General features: G+C 39.5%; 1 pseudogene; it reads left to right on the top strand.

The window, feature by feature from the left end:
- The first annotated feature begins 6,184 nt into the window (after positions 1 to 6,184).
- Positions 6,185 to 7,472, top strand: LOC136173354 (transmembrane protein 9B pseudogene; annotated as a pseudogene).
- The last annotated feature ends 3,933 nt before the right edge of the window (positions 7,473 to 11,405 follow it).

Here is an 11,405-nt window from a genome sequence, read left to right as displayed (position 1 = left end):
ATTTTATTCATTAAATTTTGAAGAAAGGTGCCTTGATGATACAAAACTTGGGGAGAAGAAAAGATGCCTAAAGAGGATTTTTAGAAAGCTTTCAGATAATTACAACAAAGGATCTAGTAAATTCTTGAAAGCTTTCTGAGTCAGAGTGATGTAATTTAGATGTTTTGGTTGCACCTGGTTTCAAAGTAAGAATAACCAGGCCTCACTTTATATGGGTTGAAATCATATGAGAGAATAAATATAGATCATGTAAATGAGTTTCTTTTACATCATCTTCTTCTTACTCTTTATTCCTACAACCCTCACTTCCTCAAGATCTGTATTGAAGCCATAGTTTTAGGTGAGCTTAGAGAAAGTACAATAACCCCCTATTCAATGGACATGGGTTTTGGTGGACTCCGGGAGTTGGTGATGGATAGGGAGGCCTGGTGTGTGGCGGTTCATGGTGTTGCAAAGAGTTGGACACGACTGAGCGACTGAACTGAACTGAACTGTAGAATCCAGCTTTCCTTATATAGATCACATGTATAGGTCCATCTAGTCAAAGCTAAGGTTTTTCCAGTAGTCATGTATGGATGTGAGAGTTGGACTACAAAGAAAGTTGAGCGCTGAAGAATTGATGCTTTTGAACTGTGGTGTTGGGAGAAGATGCTTGAGAGTCCATTGGATTGCAAGGAGATCCAACCAGTCCATCTTAAAGGAAATCAGTCCTGAATATTCATTGGAAGGACTGATGCTGAAGCTGAAACTCCAATAATTTGGCCACCTTATGTGAAGAACTGACTCACCTGAAAAGACCCTGATGCTGGGAAAGATTGAATGTGGGAGGAGAAGGGGATAACAGAGGATGAGATGGTTGGATGGCATCACTGACTTGATGGGCATGAGTTTGTGTAAAGGAGTTGATGATAGACAGGGAAGCCTGGCATGCTTAAGTTCATGGGGTTGCAAAGAGTCGGACATGACTGAGTGACCAAACTGACTGAAATGAAGACCACTGAGTAAAGTGGAACAGACCACTGATCAATCAATATACACAACAAAGCACACCAAAATCACAACTAACTGTTGAACAACCATCCATAAGAAAGACTGGAGTCTACCAAAAAAAAAAAAAAAAAAGATATTCTACATCCAAAGTCATAAAGAAGAAACCAGGGGTACACTTACAACATAAACTCCATATCACCTGGATGGACAATCAACAAAATGGAGAATAATTATATTGCAGAATTTCTCCCATAGGAGTGAGAGCTTTGAGTCCCATGCAGGCTCCCCAGTCTGAGGGTATAGTATTGGGAGGAGGAGCCACCAGAGCATTGAGCCTTGAAGGCTAGTGGGGCTTGATCACAGGAGCTCCACGGGACTAGGGGACACAGAGATCCACTCTTGCGGACGTACACAAGGTCTTGTGCACACCAGGGACAAGGGCAAAAGCAGTGACTCCATAGGAATCTGGGCTAGACCTACCTGCTGGTCTTGGAGGGTCTCCTGGGGTGGCGGGTTGGGAACGGTGGGTTAAGGGGGGATGGGCAGCTGTGGAAAAAAGGAAGAGGGCTCAAATCAATAAAATCAGAAATGAAAAAAGAGAAGCTACAATTGACACCACAGAAATATAAAGGATCATGAGAGACTACCACAGGCCAATAAAATGGACGACCTGGAAGAAATGGACAAATTCTTAGAAAGGTACGATCTCCCAAGATTTGAAACAGGAAGAAATAGAAAATATGAATGGATCAATCACAAGTACTGAAATTGAGTCTGTGATTTTAAAACCTCCAACAAACAAAAATCCAGGACTAGTGGCTTCACATTGCCTGGAGAATCTCAGGGACGGTGGAGCCTGGTGGGCTGCCATTCATGGGGTCGCACAGAGTCAGACACGACTGAGGTGACTTAGCAGCAGCAGCAGCAGCAGTAGCGTCACAGGTGGATTCTATCAAACATTTATAGAAGAGTTAACACCCATTTTTCTGAAACTATTCCAAAAAGTTAAAGAGGAAGAATATGTCTGAACTCATTCTATGAGGCCACCATCACCCCAATATCAAAACCAGAAAAAGATACCACACAGAAAGGAAAATTATGGGCCAATATCATATCCAAGGGTCAGACTTTTGTTAAGCAACTTCTAAATTAGTGGGGAAACAAACAAACCAGGCAGCCAGATGTATGTGCAAGAGAATTCCAGCTGAAGGAACACAGAAGTCAGGCTGTGTTGGCAATTTGGAGGAAGGCCAGGTTACTCTGGAAAGACTTTCTGGAAGATTAGCACCCTGACAGACTGAGAATGAGTTTGAAGATCTCGTGGCCAGAGATTATGAAGATTATATTATTCCTTGCTTTTCTCTGTAAAGCAAGAGCCCAGATGCGCTGAGTTTCAGGGGTGAGCTGGCCAGGCACATGGCCCAGCCTCAATTCTATTTTTACTTCATAGGAAGATGCAAGTCTTCTCTCCGCATTTCCTCAGCACAAGAGAACCTGGTTCAGTGCATTGCTGTTCATCATAGGCTACCTTATTTTCACATTTTCATTTTCATTAGGTCATATGTGGTGAGCCTACAGTCATTTGCATGTTTAACAAGAGTTCCAACTGTATCTCAAATCCCACAGAATGTACTGAAATGGTAAAATGAATCCAACTGCTTCTTTTCAAAGTGTGGCTTCTGTATCTTATCTTCTTTTATGAATTTAATGGGAGTGGTACACATGTGAGGAGGTCCTCTGTTTTCATCTAATATTACTTTTATTATTGCAGATATTCCTAAATTACTCTATAAAGAAGGTGAAAATATATACCCTCCAAAAGTTAATTTGGTGAAGCTCCAATTCTGTAAATCCAATTTAAATAATGAGTTAATGTTATTCCAAATCCCTTTCCTGTAACTTTATTTTTTCATTTCAGAATAGTGACTACAGATCTGAGGTCCATCAAGCTGTACGAAGCTCTTTTGCAGATACTTAGCAGCACTGCAAGTTTGCCAATTTCTTTGGCTTTGTACTCCCTTTGGCTTTTTAAAATTCATGGGAGTCTAGGTCCTTTTGGCCTAATGGTGGCCATGGTCACATAAGTGACTAGTCAGTCTCAAATTCTGGACAGTGCTTCACCCTCCTTTCCCAAAACTCTGTATGAGACAGCTTGTCCTGGAAGACTGTGTGATTCAGGCAAAGGACACTGAAGGGACAGGGACTCCAGAGGCCTGAGTTCTAGTTGCCGGCAATTAGTATGAGTGCTTAGCATCATCCCTATGTTTTCCTCAGCTGCAAAATAATGGAGCTGGACCAGGCAACTGCAATAGCTCTGTTGATTCTGACACTTCTTAAACTCACAAAGTGTGAAGAATGCTAAGGCAAATGACAGTAGGGAGGGCAGAACAGCAGCAGGTTTTAGGCCTCCCAATTGATACTTCTCATCTGGTTTAGAAAGCAGCCAAAAAGCAAAAGATTTCACAAGAAAGTATTTGCTCAAAAGTGTTCTTTTAAAGACTACTTTTTAAAAAATGTCCTAAGCATTTCTCACATAAGAAGTTTATTCTTTCCTATATCTCTAGGTTCTCTATGTTGCTGTTGGTAAAGTATTTGACGGATTGTATGAGATTATGACTGTTACAATATTATTTTCAGATACTCTTGCATTTGAAAATCTTTAAGCATTCTTAAATATAATTTTAAATGTTAATTTTACATCTTTATGTTGTGTGTTTGTGTATATATGAGAATATTCCTGTCTTGGAATTTATAGTATATTTTAACAGGAAAATGAAACAATTTAAAAAAACTGATTTCAGAAATTACTCCATTATGTAAATTAGGTTCATTGGCCTATTCTTTATTCTCTTCCCCAAGGTTCCATATTGTGTCATATCGCTTCTCATCTTGACATACACTCTGCCCCAGGAACGTATGCGTGCAAGTTTAGAGCAGTGGCTCCTAGCCTATTTTCACAGCCTCTGGTCCTGACAGAATGCCTATAAAACCTTTATGTCTTTATCCCAAAGACATAGGTTTTATGCCTATAAAACCAAAATGTCTTTATAGCATAACCTTTCATTCATTCAGTTAATCCAAAGAATATTTTATATGCCTGACACTTTGTTAGGGAGTGAAGATATAATAATAAATAAAACAGAAGTGTTCAGTTCAGTTCAGTTCAGTCGCTCAGTCATGTCCGACTCTCTGTGACCCCATGAATCGCAGCACACCAGGCCTCCCTGTCCATCACCAACTCCCAGAGTTTACTCAAACTCACGCCCATCGAGTCGGTGATGCCATCCAGCCATCTCATCCTCTGTCATCCCCTTCTCCTCCTGCCCCCAATCCCTCCCGGCATCAGGGCCTTTTCCAATGAGTCAACTCTTTGCATGAGGTGGCCAAAGTACTGGAGTTTCAGCTTCAGCATCAGCCCTTCCACTGAACACCCAGGACTGATCTCCTTTAGGATGGACTGGTTGGATCTCCTTGCAGTCCAAGGGACTCTCAAGAGTCTTCTCCAACACCACAGTTCAAAAGCATCAATTTTTCGGCGCTCAGCTTTCTTCACAGTCCAACTCTCACATCCATACATGACCACTGGAAAAACCATAGCCTTGACCAGACGGACCTTTGTCTATAAAGTAATGTCTCTGCTTTTTAATATGCTATCTAGGTTGGTCATAACTTTTCTTCCAAGGAGTAAGCATCTTTTAAATTCATGGCTGCAGTCACCATCTACAGTGATTTTGGAGCCCAAAAAATTAAAGTCTGTCACTGTTTCCACTGTCTCCCCATCTATTTCCCATGAGGTGATGGGACCAGATGCCATGATCTTAGTTTTCTGAATGTTGAGCTTTAAGCCAACTTTTTCACTCTCTTCTTTCACTTTCCTCAAGAGGCTTTTTAGTTCCTCTTCACTTTCTGCTAAAAGAGAAGTGTACATTAAATGAATAGGAGTTGATTGTTTTGTTACAATTATAATAGTGCTACATAAAAGAGGTTGAGGTGCCCCAGAGCAGAGAATGGGGAACCTAACTTATGGGTGAATATGTGGGAGGAATGTAAGGGAAGAACTCCCAAAAGAAATACATCCTTAGACTTAAAGGAAGATGAGCAATTGTCTAGCTGAGGATGAAGTGGGATGGACATGAGAGTGGGGAGGAGGATGAATTTCACAAAGTCATATAAACAGCAAAGTTAGCATTAAGGCTTCAGTTTCTAATCCCCTCCAGCAACTCTGCCAAAAAAAAAATCTCCTCAAAACACACTACAGTTTTTCAAACACAGAACAGTCTTAATTCATATACCCAAAAGATTCCCCAAGTTAATAATAATTTCCTCTAGAGATTGTAATTATGGATGACATTAATCTTCTTTGTATCTTTCTATATTTTCCATACTCTTTATAATGATCATATATTATTCTTTTAACTTTCAAAATAATGACTTTTATTTTTAAAGAAAAAATGTCAATGGAATGGCAATGTGTACACTGTTAAGACCTCTTACTTGTAAACTGGTTAGCACAATGTCTGGGACAGCCTATCCTCTCAAATATTTGCTTCCTTTCTTCTTATTTACCTTCTAATCCCCTGTACTGGGCAAAGTATGGAGCATATTGCTCAGCAAATATTTGTTGAATGAATCCATAAGTAAAACCTCTAGTCAGAATTACGGGCATTGATTATAGGACAGTTGGTCTATAAGAAGGCAAAAACTACGCAGTTTAGGGCTAAGCAGCTCTTACCCTGGCAATGACATGGAATTGAGAAAGACCTGAGATCAAACTTTTGATCTTGCTATAATTAATCTGGGACCATAAGCCACTAAAGTAACTACACACAGACAACTGTGTTATCTGAATACTTTTTGAAGTTAAGTTATAGGGAGAATATTGTCTTTCATGATCATAATGCTCATATTACAAACTGAAATCTAACAGTATAAACCCTGGTTAGTTTGGAAATATAATACAATTATCATATTTTTAGTAATGGCTGTGAAAAGCCATTAGAAAGTCATAATTTGGAGGGTTCACACCCATTATCATTCAAGATGAGTCAGCTTTGGTAAAACGTATCTTCTTGGGTTTACAGACTATGATCCAAAGGAGGGGAGCATAAAGGTCGATAGGAATCCCAAAGATTTCACCTCCCTGTGATCCCAAGCCCATCCTAGTCTTTCATCAAAAGTACATAAATCGGAGCCCGAGCCGGAGCCCGGCCGGGAGCTGGTCTCGGGGGCTACGGCTGTGGCGACTGCTGGGCCTGGCCGCGATGGCGACCCTGTGGGCCGGCCTCCTTCCTCTCGCCTCCATGCTCAGCCTGTCCTGCCTGGCGCTCTCGGTGCTGCTGCTGGTGCAGCTGTCAGCCGCCGCCAAGAATTCTGAGGATGTCCGATGTAAATGTATCCGTCCTCCCTATAAAGATAATTCTGGGCATATTTATAATAAGAACATATCCCAAAAAGACTGTGATTGCCTTCATGTTGTGGATCCCATGCCTGTGCGGGGGCCTGACGTAGAAGCACACTGTCTTCGCTGTGAATGCAAGCATGAAGAAAGAAGTTCTGTTACGATCAAGGTTACCATTATAATTTATCTCTCCATTTTGGGCCTTCTACTTCTGTACATGGTATATCTTACTCTGGTTGAGCCCATACTGAAGAGACGCCTGTTTGGACACTCACAGTTGATACAGAGCGATGATGATTTTGGGGATCACCAGCCTTTTGCAAATGCCCATGATGTGCTGGCCTGCTCCCGCAGTCGAGCCAACGTGCTGAATAAGGTCAGGTATGCCCAGCAGTTGGAAGCTTCAAGTTCAAGAACAGAGAAAATCTGTCTTTGACCGTCATGTTGTCCTCAGCTAATTGGGAATTGAATTCACGGTGACTAGAAAGAAATGAGGCAGACAATGGGAAAAAGATTGACTGAGTTTTCCTGGGTTTTGTTTTAATGCCCTGTTGATTTTGCCAACTCTTTCTGGAAAATTCAAAACTGGAAACAAAAACACGCTTGTTGTTTTGTTTTTTCATTAACGTATTAATCAAGGCATTTTTTTAAAAGCACACACCTCAAACAGTGTCAGTCAATAAATCTTTTCCTATTTGTGACTTTTACTAATAATAAACATATGTCTGCCTGTAAATTATCTTGAAGTCCTTTACCTGGAAAAAGCACTCTCTTTTTTTACCACACAGTTTTGACTTGGTTTTCAAGATAATTTTCAGGTAGGGTTTTTGTGTGGTATTTTTTGTTTTTGGCAGAGGAGGGGAGGGATGTGTGGGAAGTGCTTAACATAACTTTTCTCAAGTCACCTTACTAAACAAACTTTTGGAGATAGACTTTCCCTTTTATTTTCAAGATTCATTTATATTTTGCAGTATGCCAGACTCATCTGGGAGTTGGTGATGGACAGGGAGGCCTGGTGTGCTGCAGTCCATGGGCTCGCAAAGAGTCGGACACGACGGAGTGACTGAACTGAACTGAACTGAGCCTCATCAAAGCCCCAACTTACCTATTTGAGTTTTTGCACTGACTGTATTATCTAGACATCTGGTTGGCCTGTGGCTGCACTTTATGGTAAATTAGATCTGAAAACGCACGGTGGCCCTTCACAAAAAGCCGATTTTCTTTAGGTACTGTAATGTCTGATGCAATGCATCCTAGAACAAACTGGCTGCTGGCTAGTTTAATGACTAAACATGGTCTTGGTGTGTGGTCTTTCTCATCTTCTAGTATCTTTAAGGATGAATCCTAAGGACTTGGACACTTGCAATAAAGAAAGTTTCTTTTAAACCCAAGCCTCCCTGGATTGATGACACACACATGTTTGTCAGCACCTCCAGTCAGGTTGAGAGGTAGCTGTTTGGGTTCTGGTGTGTGCAGCTTTGAACTGGGACTGGAGTTCTGGTTGCCTCCCTCTGAAAGGTGTAGCAGTTATTGGATAACTGGCTTTCTTCTTCTATGTCCTCTTTGAAATGTAACAATAAAAATAATTTTTGAAACATCTAAAAAAAAAGTACATAAATCTTTTTACATGATGGTAATAAATAATTTGTAGCATAATCTGCAACATGAGTTGCTTCACTCTAGTGGAGGAAACCTCAGTTTGCTTCTTCCCTTCTGGGCTTCTGTCCCTTGGCCTAAGAGAATGAAAATAAATCTGACATGATCTTTAAGAATTTCTTCTCTGTTCCACCTGAGTGGACTTCTTCTCATGTTACTAAATGCCCAACAGACACAATGCTTCCACAAGAGACAGTCCATCAAAAAAAAAAAAGATATTCCATCAAGCAATTTATCACTTTTTCCCAGTGCCCATTTTCTAGCTGTCCATATGGAAACAAATATTTTATCATGATCCTGTGACCCACAAATCTCCCACTCTCACCCCATGTTACCTCTTCTAGGGAGGTAATCAAAAGCAAATGATTTAAAAATTGTAACACTCCCAAAGACAGAGCTAGCAACATCTGGAGTTTTTATTGAGTCCACGTGAAGTTTAAAGGTTTTCTAGTTGAAATAAGAATAATCCAAAAAGACAACTAATATTATAATTAAAAATATCTTCCCCTCAAAACTTAATATTAATTAAGGGTAGCAGAAAATGCGTGAACAGTACAGACTTGGTTTGGAAATTCCCACATATTAAAAACAGGCTCAATTTTCTTAGACCTAGAATATGTCTAATTTTACCTGCTTTTTGATTCTGTATGTGGGCATAGAAAATTGAGTGCTATGAAAGACTGTGGAAAGTCTTAATCTCTGCAAAGGATCCCACTAGAATAAAGGCTTGACTTAATGGCTAGTTCAAGAGTCAGTAATATGGAACTTTGGGATCTAGTAACAGAAGTTACAACAGCCATTAACATTTCTGGGACTAAATTTTGCTTACATATGAGATGGAAAAAAAAATAGTCCCCAGCCCCTCAGAGTCTTAATGAAATATCCTATGGCTTCAAATCAAGGATATATTTGTCAAATTACTAACATCAGAGTTGATGTTCAGACATATGGTTTTAGAGTCTGTATCTGAAATGTTGAAGTTATCTCTCTCTAAATGGCTACTGCAAAAGTGTTATTATTTAACTTATAACACATGGCTAGAAGGTGATGCCGATCTTGCAAATTGCACTGAGATTATTCTAGATGAGTCATGTGGCAATCATGAACTCCTGTATTATCTGTCTCTGTCACAAGTCATTTTGTACAGCTTTGCTCTAAGATGTACAAATCCACATGATTTGAAGAAAAAAAGATCATTTGGAGCAGAGGAAAAATGAAATCAAATGTAACTATCATCTCAGACATTAAAAAGATGTTCCCCTAGGTTTCTTAGAATATTTTATGTCTTCCTACCCACCTGCTCCATTCTCTCCAGGACCCAAAATATGTCTACAGAGAGATTAAAACCTTCCAATGTGTATATTAAAGTTTCTTCGATTAAAGAGAGAGAGAGAAATGTATGGTGGAGGACAAATGGAATGACAGTACCATGGTGCAGTAGTTGCTAGTTCAAATGCTACTAACTGGCAGCACATAGGAGGCATCTCTTACCATGCAGACAAGAGAATTTGGATAGGAAGCTTAGAACAAATGGCTGTGAAAAGATTCTTTCAACCTTTTGGCACTTTCTTGAATGAATTACATACCCCCACCTTCTGTATGAATTCAACACGGCTAAAACTAAACTCCTCATCTTGACAGCTGACCTAAGAGGAATATGAACCCACTCTGAATTGTGGATGAGCCCTTGGGACTCTGCCTTTTCAGAGTCTTCATTTGCCCAACCTCCCCATGCAGTACCAACCACTGTAGCCAAGGCAAATTTCCTGGGGCCTTTGATGTCGTGCCCGGAACCTAACCTGAGGTTACAACATGTTCTTTCAAATATTTTTTGCTGAAGAGATCTCATTTTACTTCCCCAAAAGAGAACTTCTTCTGATTCATCAGATCAGTATTTCCAACTACCTGACCCTTGTAAGTTCCAAAGATTATCAAGAACTTTGTAACTGCTTCATTGGTTTCTTGTGTTTTCCTGTTTTTGAATTCCAGTAAAGCTGACCCCTGGATGATCACGAAATCAACCAAACAACTAAAACCACAGTACTCAACAGGAAATTTTGCACTTCTCTTAAAGCAAATAGCAAGCATAATTGGGTGGAACAAAGGAAGGTTATGGGTGACTCACTATAGGTTGGACTTTCAAAGGTAGATGTAATAATTGATTTTTGGCCATCACTTTTTAGAGATTTTCAGGAGAGATAATTATGCTCCTAAATGTCTATAAATTTGCCTTTTATTTTTTTCTAACTTACAAAATTCTTGCCAGTCTGGTAACTTTCGTTAAGCCTGCTTCTACTGCCAAGTGTTCATACCGCCCACTATTAGAAAGACAGTAGTTTTCAGCCTGTGCCCTAGGGGTCTAAGAAGGTGTCTCAGAGGCTATCATGAGGCCCAAGGGAGGCTAAGTAAGTCAGGAACCAAACCACATTGTCACCAGGATATTTATTGTTTGCTTTAAAAATGGAGCTCTCGGTAAAACTTAGTTTGGAAAAATGAGTTCTTTAATTAAAACGAGTTTGAAGATTGCAAAGCTGAGTATCCAAAATCTGGGTATATTTGGACACAGTCCCAGAAATAGTAAGTGACATAGTAATAGGAAACAGAGTTGGTGGGATTATGTTCCTCTTGGTTATGTTCTATGAGCATCAAAAAGGAAGATGAAATTTCCTTTTCATCTTTTTCATCTTACAGAAGAAAAACTTTGTGTTTGTTCATTTAGTCATTCATCCCACTAATATTTACTGAAAATTTGATTAGTGCCAGGCCCTGGAAAAACTATCCTACTTTTGTGAGATACCATTATTTTACCTGTAGTTCTAATGAAGAGATCTTTGACAAGAACAAATAACACAATTTTTAAAGTGACTACCACTTTTTCTCTCTTTTTTTTTCATGGAGACTTCAACTTGCAAGGTAAGTATTACTATCTGTTTGCTTCAGATAAGGAAAGTAAACCTCAGAGAGATTAAGCAATTTCTTCAACATCACTAACTCAGTAAGCAATCTTTCTACCCTCTCCTGGCCTTCTTCAGCTTGTCGTCACTGAGAGGGCACATTATCTCTGAATTCAGTAAAATCACATATAAAATGTAGGTAATATTTTCTTTCCCATCCTATATGATTATGAAAATTAAAATGAGAAATTTTCACAGCTAACAGAAACAAAAATTATACTGATATTCAGTGATGGATTATTTTTACTGGGCATTGCACTTGATTTTGCACTCTAGGCATTGCTAATTGGAAGGTCAGAATTAATCATCACATAATTATGGATTAAGAGCATTGTTTGGGCGACTGGAAAACCTCAAGTTAGGATAGTGTTCCTCAAACTACCTGAAGTAAAAAAATTAGTTTTTTA

Source organism: Muntiacus reevesi, chromosome 8 (genome assembly GCF_963930625.1).
Source record: "Muntiacus reevesi chromosome 8, mMunRee1.1, whole genome shotgun sequence".
NCBI classification, from domain to species: domain Eukaryota; kingdom Metazoa; phylum Chordata; class Mammalia; order Artiodactyla; family Cervidae; genus Muntiacus; species Muntiacus reevesi.
The sequence above is the reverse complement of the archived record's forward strand: the minus strand, read 5'-3'. Positions and strand labels throughout refer to the sequence as shown.